Raw genomic sequence first — 13095 nt, 5'->3', positions numbered from 1 at the left:
CGCCCTCACATCACACCTGTATAATTTTTGATACTTAAAAACGACATTTTTCGAAATTCAAACATTTTCAAAAATGGAAAATGTCAACTTTTCGGGGCTAACTTTAAAAGTACCAGTCCTTGTTTTCAGACTTGGAGAATTCATACCATTTACACCAGAAGGCCTGGCTACTTGGTATTGGTCTTTGTCCGCCAAGTAGCCAGGTTTCCTGGTGTAGATGGTATCAATCCTCCTAGTCTGAAAACTATGTATACTTAATGCCCCTTAGGTTAGATTCGAAAGTGGCACTATCACTAATGAAAAATCTTTCTTAAAACCTCCAGAAGAGTCTGTGAGCCGTTTTCATAAAGCCTTTAATCGGCCAAGCTCTAGTTTACCAGCGTTTTATCATGGATTAACTAACGCTAGGGATTGTTCACTAACCGTGTTTCCCATGTAATGCTATCGCCAACTACATGTTCCGAATTATTCCTTGATTCCCCTCTTCATTCCCCCAATTTATTGGACCAAAACGGATGTAGATATAGCGCCATCACTCGCCAAAATAAATCGTTTTTGCCCAATTTAGGCAGTATTTCAATTTTGACGTCATAGGACACGTGATATTTGGTCCAATTTTCTTATAACTTCCTGTTAGGGATGGTAGCTGCTGCTAGGGGGCGTTTGGAACATGCGTGCTTTATCTTTTTGGGGGAACGAACTATCCCTAGGGTTAGTTAATCCATGGTTTTATAGTACGAGAATCTCTTTTAGTAACGCGTTTTATAGCGAAAGCTATATAAACCTCCTCGTCCGTTATTGCCAAATTTGCATAAATCTTTTATTAAGAATGAGGACCACCATTATCATATATTTTCTCAAAATTTCCTTAGTATGCCTAGGATTATTCTTTCAAAATCTCGAGCGCTTTTCAGGCTAAAAGAAAAAAACGTTATTTACAAGTACGTTGAAGACGGATAAGGATTTAATGTAATCGTTCAGCTTTCATGTGGACTTTAAAGAGAATATAATCATCATTTATATATACATAGTTTTCGCAAAAGTTTTTTTTCCCCGTTCCCACAGGGCTACCAGACCGTTGGTGAGTCAGTTAAAAGACTTTACAGACTAACAGCTCAGTTCAAATCAGTAATTGACTCGCAGAAGACAGTCAACACTGCACTGAAATTAAAGTTGATAGTTTTCACTGTTGGGGCTAGAGAAAATTCCTCCCCCTCTTTCTCTGGCTTTAATTTAAGAGACAGTGTTGTCAGGCCCTCTGTCCGCTAAGTTATTCGAGTACTGATTCAAACTGAACTGAGGTTTCTTCTCTCATCAACGGCCTGGCAACACTGGGATGAAAACTACTTATTCTATTCTATACACCCATAACATTTTAACTTTATGAATAGCCCCTAATTAAGTATAATCGCTTTATTGAATTGAATAAAAAACTGTATTTTATTTTTAATCATTGGACGCTTAGTTAATTAAGTAGACAAGCAGACTCGATTAGGGCGGAGTTCATTGGCGTATTTAATACTTATTTTTTTTTTTTCAAGTTTTTTAAAATCGAGTCTCTAAAATTCTTTTCCTTTAAAAATATAGTTTTGGGGCCGTAATGTAAATCCGCGTTTACTTTTTTATTTTTTGGAAAGTTTTTTTCTTTTTGTCGATCATTGGCACGGATGGAGAGTGGCTAGAATAAGATAGAGTGGGTGGCTGCTGGGATTTTGGGATAAAAACGCGAAAAGAAAAAGAAAAATATAGGAAAAGATCGAGATTCGAGAGTTAAACGGAAGAAAAGAAGAAAAAGAAGGAAAAAATATATATATATATATCTGCAGGGTAATTTTTCAAAAAGACGAATTTGTAGGAAACCCGCCTATTTCTACTCGGCTTCAAACACACTGGTTTACGATCAACCCATTCCCGCAACTTTCTCCTCTTTCTCCAACACTTTTTCACATTCCGAGTTCGAACTTGTTTCTGACAGAGAGGATTAAAAAAGGGAGCCAATACCGCGCAATAGGTTAATATCCGGTCACATGACAACTCTAAGCACGCCTTAAGCTAGCAGGGAGAGCAGACGTACCGGAACTCTATCTGTCCGAATACTTCTGACCACGTGGTTTTTAGAGCTACATATTTTCTAAAAGTTTCCGCTCCTTTTCTTAATACTCACTGTTGTAACCGTTGGTGCAATTCGAGATTCCACTATGGAGAAAAAGGGAAAACCATGGGAAAGACACCAGTGAGCTTATATACGAAGAGACACCGTCGGTCTGGAGCACTAGGAAGGGTAGAAACACGGAGGAGTGGTATAAAAAAGGATCTCAAGAATTTTGAAAGAAAGAGTGTAGGGAAAGAAGAATCCAATTGAAAGGCGCTTCCTTCTATTATATTACTTCCCATTCTTCTTCCTATAATGGCTATCATTTCATTTCCACTTTTCAATTTCTTATATATATATGTATATATACGAGATTATAATGTTTGCATGGATATCGTGATTTTCAGAGAAAGAATATTTTAAGGGTAATTTGACTAATCCCGTGTCCCGCGTGTAAATCGGTGAATTTTAAACAATTTTATACTAAATTGTTACAATTCAATTTACCTCTAGAATACCTTTTCTCTCAATTCATTTAACAAATAACAAAATTTTCAATGTTCTAGAGCCTAACTGCTAGAAAACGAAAAGCTACAACTTGAATAACAAAATTTCTCTTTCTGAAATGAAACGATGCCCATTGAAGATAAAACATCTTTTCGATTTCAAAAAACGTTTGCCAACGTAATAGGCTAGTGGCAGTATACCTCCCTATGGGTGCAAATGATAGTAGGGGGTGACTTTGACATAAGTATTGCACCGCCATTTAGGCCTAAAAAGAAGAGCATATAAGACCATTTTCATTATTTTCCTCGCTCCGATGGAGAATTTCTGTAAAACTAACTCTGGCATAAATAGATAGGTCTATTTTACACCTTTTTTTTCCTTCAGGACCGTGAATTATGGTTGCTACTCGTACATAACTTATATTTGTTACAAAACATTTACACCTTACGACCCATTATCGAAGAAAAAAAAAAGAAGTAGAAGAAAAAATGATGGAATAAAAGGTCGAAGCTTTTAGTCTAAAAAGAGCAACGTACCTACCTTTGTAAAAATGAGTTAGACGATTTTTAAAACTGAAGGATAAATCCAAAAAGAAGAATAAGGAAAAAAAAGTATCGAAGAAAGGCTAAGGAAAAAGCGTAGATTCTAAAATCGATTGAGCCGCTACCTTTCGATTTTCGATTACCGGGTGCTTTAGTAGCGATAGGTCAAGACGAAGGATATATTTTCTTTCCACGTTTTTCGGATGGTATTTTTTTTATATACGCCACTTTCTCTCTCTAACTCTCTCTCGCTATTCTTCAATTCCTTAAGGTCACGATGGAATTTCGTGTACACCACTTGCCTGCCCACCATTTTACCCTTACTTTTATTTCCTTTTTAAATGACATCGTATCTTTCCCCTCTAAGTTGTGTTGTAGTTCGTATTGTGCCATCGTCCGTCAATGGGGTAGTCACTCAGTACAAAGAAACGCGTCAAAGATACATAATTTGGGTTGTCTGGTGCGATACAAAAATAGAAAATCGTTTGTTTGGCTATTTTTAAAACAACTTTTTAAAGGGAATATAATCTTCAATAATTTTTTCAAGGGTAACAAACAATCGGAAAACCAAAACAACGTCTGATTTTCACCAAAATACGAAGAGACATGGTGTTACAAATTTTTCTTTGAGCTTAGGCTAAAAATATTCTTAAAATCAAAGGGGACCACCACTTCGAAAACGTTGTACATAACATTTAAGAATATTTCAGAACTTTCAGTTCAATTTTAAATTGTTTTTCGTTTTATTTTTACATTTAAATTTTTACAGGGTGTTTTTGATAAGTCTGGCATAAATTAAGGGGGATGTTCTTTGGGTGATTTTGAGTCGAAAATGTTGTATGACATTTTTCCGAGTGTTTTGTCCCTCGCTTACCTAATATCATTTAAATTGCGCCCACTTCCTTTCAGTCCTCTCTTCCATTATCCTGATTTTTCTTAACCCTTTTTGACGAGGAAAGTTTTCAATTTAGATGCGGAATTACGTTAAAATTAGGCTTTTTTAGACACAATATTGATTAGACGTTACCTTTAACGATCTACGCTCTTTTTGGTCCGTGTTTCTGATGATCTAGTATGTCATAAATATTAATATAACCATTTCTATATCATTAGTGGGAAAGACTTGGCAGACGCTGTTTTTTTTTCTCAATTCTTTGTTGAAATTTTGAAAAAACTAATGCTTTAAGCCTGCCTAACATCCAGATTTTTCTAGTTTAACCATTAAGCCTATTTTTATATATATAAATAAAATAAAATGGAAAACTTTGGATAAAGTTTGAAGTACTAAAAGAATTACGCCTAATCTTTAAAATCTTAAGGCTCGTTTTCATAGGCGCGAGTTGCGTGAAAATTTCGAGCGAAAGCGGAAACGTTCGAAAAAAATACATTACCGCTCGTATTCAAGCTCGTGAAGCGTGAGCGTTTTCGAATTTTCTAGCTTCTATGAAAACGAGCCTTTACCCCTGACAGTGCAAAAAATCTATATCTATATAAATCAAAGTCCTGACTGACTGACTGACTGACTGACTGACAGACTGACTGATAATCAACGCCCAGCCCAAACCGCTTGCCCTAGAAGGCTGAAAATTTGCAGGAACGTTACTCATAAGTAGTAGGCGCGTACTAAGAAAGATTTTTCCAATCCGCCGCCATCTTAAAAAATGGCGCCCAGAAATGTAAAAAATATTCTCTATGCAATTAAGTACGCGCGTTTCAACCGATTTCACAAATATTTAGTACACTGGTTTTCTTTAACCTTAAGACGGGCTGAATGGTCTTTCGGGTTCGATTTTTCGCCATCTTTTGAAATGGCGCCCAGAAATGTAAGAATATATTCTCTATGCAATAAAGTTCGCGCGTTTCAATCGATTTCACAAATATTTAGTACAATGGTTTCCTTTAACCTATAGACGGGCTGAATGGTATTTTGGGTTCGATTTGTTGCCATCTTTTTAAATTGCGGCCAAAAACATAAAAACCCTTCTTTCTGGAATAATGTCCGCGTGAAAAGTAATAAAAAATATGCCGACGGGCTGACGGACTGTGCCGAGTGCCTTCGCTCCTAGGGTGCTACAAAAATATTAGTCATCAGTAAAATCTACACATTCTTTATATCATTTTAGATGGAAGTTCTTATTACACGCGAGCGACGCCGCGGGTAACGGCTAGTCTATATCTATATAAATCAAAGTCCTGACTGACTGACTGACTGACTGACTGACAGACTGACTGATAATCAACGCCCAGCCCAAACCGCTTGCCCTAGAAGGCTGAAAATTTGCAGGAACGTTACTCATAAGTAGTAGGCGCGTACTAAGAAAGATTTTTCCAATCCGCCGCCATCTTAAAAAATGGCGCCCAGAAATGTAAAAAATATTCTCTATGCAATTAAGTACGCGCGTTTCAACCGATTTCACAAATATTTAGTACACTGGTTTTCTTTAACCTTAAGACGGGCTGAATGGTCTTTCGGGTTCGATTTTTCGCCATCTTTTGAAATGGCGCCCAGAAATGTAAGAATATATTCTCTATGCAATAAAGTTCGCGCGTTTCAATCGATTTCACAAATATTTAGTACAATGGTTTCCTTTAACCTATAGACGGGCTGAATGGTATTTTGGGTTCGATTTGTTGCCATCTTTTTAAATTGCGGCCAAAAACATAAAAACCCTTCTTTCTGGAATAATGTCCGCGTGAAAAGTAATAAAAAATATGCCGACGGGCTGACGGACTGTGCCGAGTGCCTTCGCTCCTAGGGTGCTACAAAAATATTAGTCATCAGTAAAATCTACACATTCTTTATATCATTTTAGATGGAAGTTCTTATTACACGCGAGCGACGCCGCGGGTAACGGCTAGTATATTATATAATCGGAATGGTTAACCCCTCTAATAATTCACGCGCTTTTCTTATAAACATAAAAAATATTGGATCTCTGTCGCCATCTATGGGATATTTTCTGTGTGATAAAAGTTTTATTAACACCAGTGTACTGCGGGTTAAACATTTCTACAGGGGCTCATAGAAAAAGCACTGGCTTCACATCCCCTAAATGTTGGCTTCACTTAACGTTAGATTTTTCGAAAAAAAAAAGAAAACTAAATTAAAAAATCCAAAAAACTTAACGCTATTTGCGTAAATTGAATAAAACCTTAGAATTCCTTTAAAATTAAACCATAAATTTCAAGGAAGAAATATTAATTTCATTAGACGTAAATTACTCTTTTTATAACCTTCGTATTCTTAATTAAAATTTTATTAAATAATAAATCAAGAAATTTAACAATGGATTAAAAACATTCTAAGCCTATTAAAGAAATTTTTCATTCGAAGCTTTCTTAGCCCGAATTTTCCTTAAAACGTCCTTTGGGAGGGTTTTTTTATTCATTTTGACTAAATGAATAGCAAATAAAAGACGGGCATCTCTTCCTTCGTTCGCCAAAACTTTTGTTTTTGTCGACGGGGTTGGGGCCATTTCCATGGGAATAAAAGCAAACGGTTGATAAATTACCAACGCCGGTGTCCTTTTTATAAGAGAAACTGTACGTTAATTTAGGAATTTAACCTCCTTATAAAAAATACAAGGTTTTTTTTTGTTGCGGCTCTGTAATTTGCAGAATTCCCATGGCTATCTCCACAGAGATGGGGAGAGAGAAGTGGTATGGCTATATTATTCTATTTACTACGCTTTAATTTAGTTAGGAGCGCTTTATTTGGCTTCCTTCTCCTTTTGTGTGAGGTTTTATGGTACCCCTAGACAAGACAGAGAAGAGAGAGAGAGAGAGAGAGAGAGAGAGAGAGAGAGAGAGAGAGAGAGAGAGAGAGAGAGAGAACGTACGGTGATGGTGGACGCTTAAAAGTAATGGGAGGTATACTGTTCCCGGATCCTGGTTCGAACCCGGAAATTTCCCTTTCTGCAGTTTTTCTCTCTATACGCCAGCTTAGATAAGAAATTGAGCTAAAAAAAAACTTGATATAGCACCTACGTCTTCATTGTCTCTATATATTTTTTTACGTCCCTTCTGGGGACCATCACGCGGCAGCGTTTAAACGTAAAACTGTAAAAGACAATGCCTGTATCTTTTTTCTTTCTTTCAACTGGGCAAACTGTTCGTGTACAACGATAAAAGAAAACTTTGGGTGTAATTTATTCCTGCTTTGCCCATTATACGAATTTAGGATTAGATAGATTTATGTTGGTTTTAAAATAAACATGGGTTGTTATGGTATTATGTGTTTATTAGAAAGCAAGACTGTACATGGTTTTCGGACTAGGAGGATTCATACCATTTACACAAGGAGGTTAGGCTACTTGGATGATATAGTAGGCTGCATTTATGTCCTCCACGTTGCCTGGAATCCTTGTGTAAATGGTTTGAATCCTCCTTGTTTGAAAACTATGCATAGGCGTGATCTACCAACTTGTCTTCCTTTAAAAATGAAATTTCAATGCATGTTTCGGTAGATTTTGAAAAGAGAAAACATTTTCCCAATAAATTCACCACCGATCAACTCTGCATTATTAAATCTCTTTGATGTGATGTATGACAGATCAACTTCTTCTCTATCCAGCGACACCCGCCCGCAAACTTCGTGCAATTTTTAAAGTACTCCGCAGTAATTGGCGTATGTTTATCACGTTACTTAGTTACAGTAGCGCGACCTTTCGGCGTATAATATCCGCGGTACTGGCTCTTTTGAAAAGCTTATTTGTCGCGAGCGGGGATCCGATGGTAATTTAAGCGTCCAGCATCTCGATTGTCTCGACCTCCGGTAAACCGCTCGAAAGCGCCTTTGAAGTGGTTGACCCCTTTTCGAGTATGTTGATATTAGACGAAAGCGGGTTCAAAGCCATTCTCTCTTCTGGTTCAAGCGCGACCTAGCGAATTCTCATCCGTATTGTGTTTAGCTCTTTGCCCAGGTCGGATCCCCCAATATTATCCTCAATACATATACCTTAATAGGATTCGCAAACCGCTATACAAACCGCAAACGCGAGTGATCCGAACACTTTCCCGCCAATAGCTGCAGAGACCCAAACGACAAATATATCGTATAAGCTCCGTTTTTGCGGCATTCGTTTTCCACGATGAATTAAATTAGTCTTCAAGAACAAAGAGAGGGAATTAATGAGCCGAGTACTTCACTTATCCACTCAAAACAAGTCCACGGTTGCTAGCCCTACTTCTCAGGTTGCTAGCCCTACTTCTCAGGTAAAGTCAAAACCTGCTGGAAAGTAATAAAGATCAGGAAAAGTCAGGAAATATCATCATTTTTGTGGTAGCATTTTTGTGTGAGAATGTTCAATAAGAAAGTTATCACTAGCGTGACAATAAGTTTCAAACTAAAGGATCTATGCCTACTTCGCGGTAGTCAGGGACCGTTTAATATTAATTTTATAACTTATGAACGATTAATTCAAGAATGTCTAAGTACGAAGTGGGAATATGGCCTCGTATTAAACAGAACAAGGGTAATTAAGAATAGTGTGGGAATAAGGCTATTGGGGTATGTGAGTTTAATAAATCACACGTAATTTTTTTTCTGGAGGCCTGGGATGGCAGGGAAAATATCTCAAATGGAATATCTGTAAAAATCACGAAACTATAGACAATTTATCAACATTTTTCTCGAATTTTGCCATTTACAAGAATAACTTTTCCGTGCTGGCATATTTATTTAAATGCAATCTTTAATCCCTAAGTGTTTGAAGTGAAAAAATATGAAATGTATCCCGAGACCACCACATCGCTCCGCCTTCAACTATGGAGGAGGACGCGAATATTTGACGTTTCGCCGTTTTGAGTGATGGGCTCCTCTTCTAGGGACATTTTTCCTTTCCACATCTCTTTTCTTCCTCTTTTACTATGAATAGCCAACTTAAAGTATCAAAAGCAAAATTCTGGCGGAGAGAAAAGAAGGGGGATTCCCATCTTTTAGATTCCTAGGAGCGTTCAAGGAATGGGATGGAAACTTAAAAGGTGGATGGCTTAGAAAAAACAGACCTTTTAAGGGAAATAGCCTCTCGTTCTTCCCATATATAAGCTCCTCGGCTTCTTACAGCGTTCCTATATATTTTCCAAGGAGCCTCTTATCGTTATCGGGCCGGTGGGAGGCCAATGTGACAATTTTCATTCGAGTGACAAAGGAAAACGCCGGAAACGCGGTTTATGCCGCACGACCCGACGTCTGTCCTTAATTAGTAAAAACCTAATTTACAAACCACAATTTACATAAATTAGCAAGTTTGTGCTTTCCAAATAACCACACTCAATCTGGTCTAGTATTTAACTTGTGTTGTCATTTTGTACACCGCTTCTTGATTGGCTTAAGTACAGACTGTTGGTCCATTTTTCCAAGTAAGCCTCTCTTGACCCGATCTTTAACCTTCATCTGATATTTAAAGCATTCATCTTGTGTCACTAAAAATTTGCACCATACATTTATACGAACATACACCTCAACCGTTGAGATGAGGAGAAGTGGCTCAGTCTCCTGGTATTGAGTCAGGTTAGGATTAAAGACACTGCTCAAATAGGTCTATCATCCTCTAACAAACAAAATTCCCAACTTTGAAATTTATTAGTTGACTTAAATTTATTCATAAAACAAAAATACCAAATGATATTTAGACGGTACTCCTTGTTTCATTTTCATTCTTTATAGTATTTCTCGTAGGCGTTCTTCGTCCTCTTTAATACTTTGAAATAGTAGTTGCTTGGCAAACACGGAGTCGTCAAAATTTTAGTCCATGCAAGGCTCTCTCGAAGTAAAGCAGCTAGCGAAGGAAGCCTTCCAAAAAGAGGAATAGAAAGATAGCTCGTTCAAATTTTTTTTCTCTTCCCTCTTTACTCTTAGCAGTGTTTCTTAACCACGCTCGCTATCCTCTCTCTCCTCTTATAGCAAAAATTGCTGCACCAGAAAGAATAAAGAGCGCTTGTTTTTCATGGTGGGGAAAGCTTTTCTGCAAAATATTTCACTGTACATGCTATCACAACTTCATAAGATATGTTCCATAAGTTTGTCATTGGTTACAAACTGGAGCTTGTCATGAATGAAGTGACTTAGGTCATAGATTCGAGGTAAATCGACGCCTGGTGAGGCACTGTAACAGACTAAATAGGAAGATGGACTGCAAAACTAACCGAGTGTAGTACTTCAATTCTCGCTTGTCGTTCTCGAACTAGTTCGAGCTGTAAGTCTCTAGCATTATGAAGCATAGGAAGTGGCATACTTATGAAACATACCTTATAAATTTATGATGCCACACTTCTTTCCCTCTTTACTTCTTCCATATTCTTATTATAAATAAATTTTCGCTCTAGAAATGCCACGAACAGCCGTCTTAAGACACTCTACCTCCTCTTTTTTCTCTTTCCTAGTCAATTTCACTATCATCCACTTTCTCTTCCGGCTTTCCGCATCAGAAAAACCTTGAGTATTTTTTCTTTCTCTTCCCTTCTTGGCAAAGGTGTTAAGTTGTGTTAAGGTAATTTAAAAGCCCCGGCAAAAGTGCGTAGTAAACACTGTGTTTGACTATAATATATCGTCCGTCCCAAGGCGGCGCGGCTAAACATTAATTTTTTAGAATATTCCATTCTGTTTTTCGTGTTTATATATTAGAATCAATAAATTATTGTAGTATAGAATTACCTATTTTCCCATTAGGAAGATAGGTAGGTGTATGCTATGGAAATTGAGGTATATTTCAAGCTTATAATCATATTAGTTTATTTCAATAATAATAAACTATAATTATTCCCCTTTGAAAAGGTACCAATATTCTAGATGTACACGAATTTAATATTCTGCGCTAGAAAAAAACAATTGTTATATTGAGAAACAACCCTTTGCTAGTGCTTTGACCAGGGGTAAATGCTTTGACTTATTTATTGTAGGGGTAGTTAGACCACCTTGATGGTTGATGGTTAGTATCCCTTCAAACAAGCGTATTTTAAAAGTTTGTACAGACTGTGTTGTATACTATAGGTGTTGTTTGTTTATACAGGGGTGACACACACTGGTATATTAGTTTATTTATTGGTTTTAACTTTATTGTTTCGCGTGGTACGGAGTATACTCTCTTTTAAATCAAGATTGAAGCCGGACCCTTGCGAATTTTCATTAAAAAGGAGACAAGCTGGTTTAGGAGAGAGAAAATTTGGTCCCTTTTAGTTGTCTGAGGGTGGCGAGTTTTCCGAGAGTGAATAATCAAGCCGTATACCGTTCTTGACATCGTTTTGTTTCTCTTTAGCCACGCGGACGGACGGTCCCCCTAAAATTTCGGGTCAAAGCTTTCGCCCAAGAAATGAAAAGACTGCCCCGTTTACCCGGGTAGTAGACTCGGCCTTCTGTATACAAACCGTGCCAAAAGATGGGAGGAGTGGTTAACGCCAAATTAATTCACCCTTCTCCTAACTCATTTGCATATCTCGGTCTAGGCTTATAACTTTCGCGCCTTATTTTTCGACCCATACGGTTACTCTCGACCTTCTCACCTTTTGTACATACTCCTCTTTCCTTACTTAACCACCTTTCTGAGTATGAGGTAGCTATAGCTGCATGTACGCGCTCCTTTTACACGCAACTCCTTTTCTTCCTTGATATTTTTCTGACAGGCCTACGAATGAGCTTGTGTATATAGTTACACGTCATCTCTTTTTCTAACAAGCCTGTTAGATAACTCGTGCAGTTTTACATTGAAGTCACGTATGTGTGGAACTGGTTTAAAATCGCTGAGTTTATATTAGTCTAAATTAACAAAATACTTTTGCGCAGCGCAATTTGATAAAATGTGGAGAATTGACGTATGTTTAAACGTAATTTAAATTTTTATAAGCAGTTATTTATCAAGTTCATGCAATGTATAATGGAAACAGCACTGTACGAAAACAATTTTAATTTATTTTCACAAAAAAACCTTTTGTTTTTTGATTATTTTTAAAATTGTCAATTATAACTGGGAAAATAGCTTAAAGTTATTCCAATAGCTTTCTTTGTTTGAGTTTGAGGTATAAAAATTTAATTGGAAATTATCCCTAAGCTATTTAACACTATATAAAGCTAAACGCCTTCTGCTCTACACGCACGTGTAGAAAGTTTTCAGACTTAAAAAGTGCTTTTAAAAATCCGATATATCGGTTTACTCCTTTTCTTATTCCAAAAAGGGGTTGGATAACTTGTATATTTGGGAATCAATTAATTAATAATTTGGTGATACACTTCGACGTCAGATTGAAATGTTTCAAGGTTTAATTATGTAGAAGAAGAAATTTGTGAGACGTTTGGTTAGTTAATTATTAAAAAATTCAAGATAATCTTTTAGAAATCCCTTGATATACATATAATGAAATACAAAATTTAAATCTTGTAAGTAAATCTTGGTAAATGTCCAACCTCTCAGTCTTTGACGAAGTCCAATATAGACTTCTATTGGCCAATTTTCGTAGTTTTCAGTTTGTTTATCTTCGCGGAACGAGCGTAAATTTCGACACCCTCTCGTTCGTTCTTTCGTTTCCCAGAGTGTTAAAGGTATATTTTTCCATTTCAATTGATTTCTCGTAACCGTTTTCGTACGAGATCAACGTAGGGTTTTAAAACTTTTGCCTTAGTCACTAGTCAAGGTGAGTAGAAAGGTAAAAGAGTTTCGCAGTATAGTATTGGATTGAAGCAAAGCGTATTTGAAGCGTGAATCGAATCAAACGGGGACAAAACAAGCAAAACAAACACAGAGGGTGTATGTATAGTTCCCCCTTTTCCAAAAGCTCCTTCCTATTCGATCAGCCAGTTTTGCAAGGGCTTTTCTCTGGATAAAATACTTTTTTTTGTTCTGTACGGGGTTATTTTAGCGCCCGAAGGGACAAAAAGTAAAAAGGCGGATTTTAGGGTGATGCTTCATTCTCTTACATGCATGATGCTTGCACTCGTGTCGTCGGTTCGAGACTTCCTCTCTA

General features: G+C 37.0%; 2 long non-coding RNA genes across 3 annotated transcripts; both read right to left on the bottom strand.

The window, feature by feature from the left end:
- Positions 1-727: 727 nt before the first annotated feature.
- LOC149692025 (uncharacterized) lies at positions 728-4452 on the bottom strand. Of its 2 annotated transcripts, XR_016382600.1 has the most exons (3): positions 4169-4452; positions 4016-4083; positions 728-3598 (listed from the first exon to the last, which is right to left on the bottom strand). It is a non-coding gene; the product is annotated as an uncharacterized LOC149692025 (long non-coding RNA). The 2 variants fall into 2 exon arrangements; XR_016382599.1 differs by lacking the exon at positions 728-3598 and having other exon boundaries at positions 3861-4083.
- A 5072-nt stretch (positions 4453-9524) lies between these two features.
- Positions 9525-10594, bottom strand: LOC149692024 (uncharacterized). The gene is made up of 3 exons (XR_016382901.1): positions 10502-10594; positions 9761-9934; positions 9525-9692 (listed from the first exon to the last, which is right to left on the bottom strand). It is a non-coding gene; the product is annotated as an uncharacterized LOC149692024 (long non-coding RNA).
- Between the last annotated feature and the right edge of the window lie 2501 nt (positions 10595-13095).

Source organism: Phalangium opilio, unplaced genomic scaffold (genome assembly GCF_054372755.1).
Source record: "Phalangium opilio isolate 3A_F unplaced genomic scaffold, DU_Popi_V2 ptg000024l_1, whole genome shotgun sequence".
Classification (NCBI taxonomy): domain Eukaryota; kingdom Metazoa; phylum Arthropoda; class Arachnida; order Opiliones; family Phalangiidae; genus Phalangium; species Phalangium opilio.
This window is presented reverse-complemented; position numbering and strand designations above follow the sequence as displayed.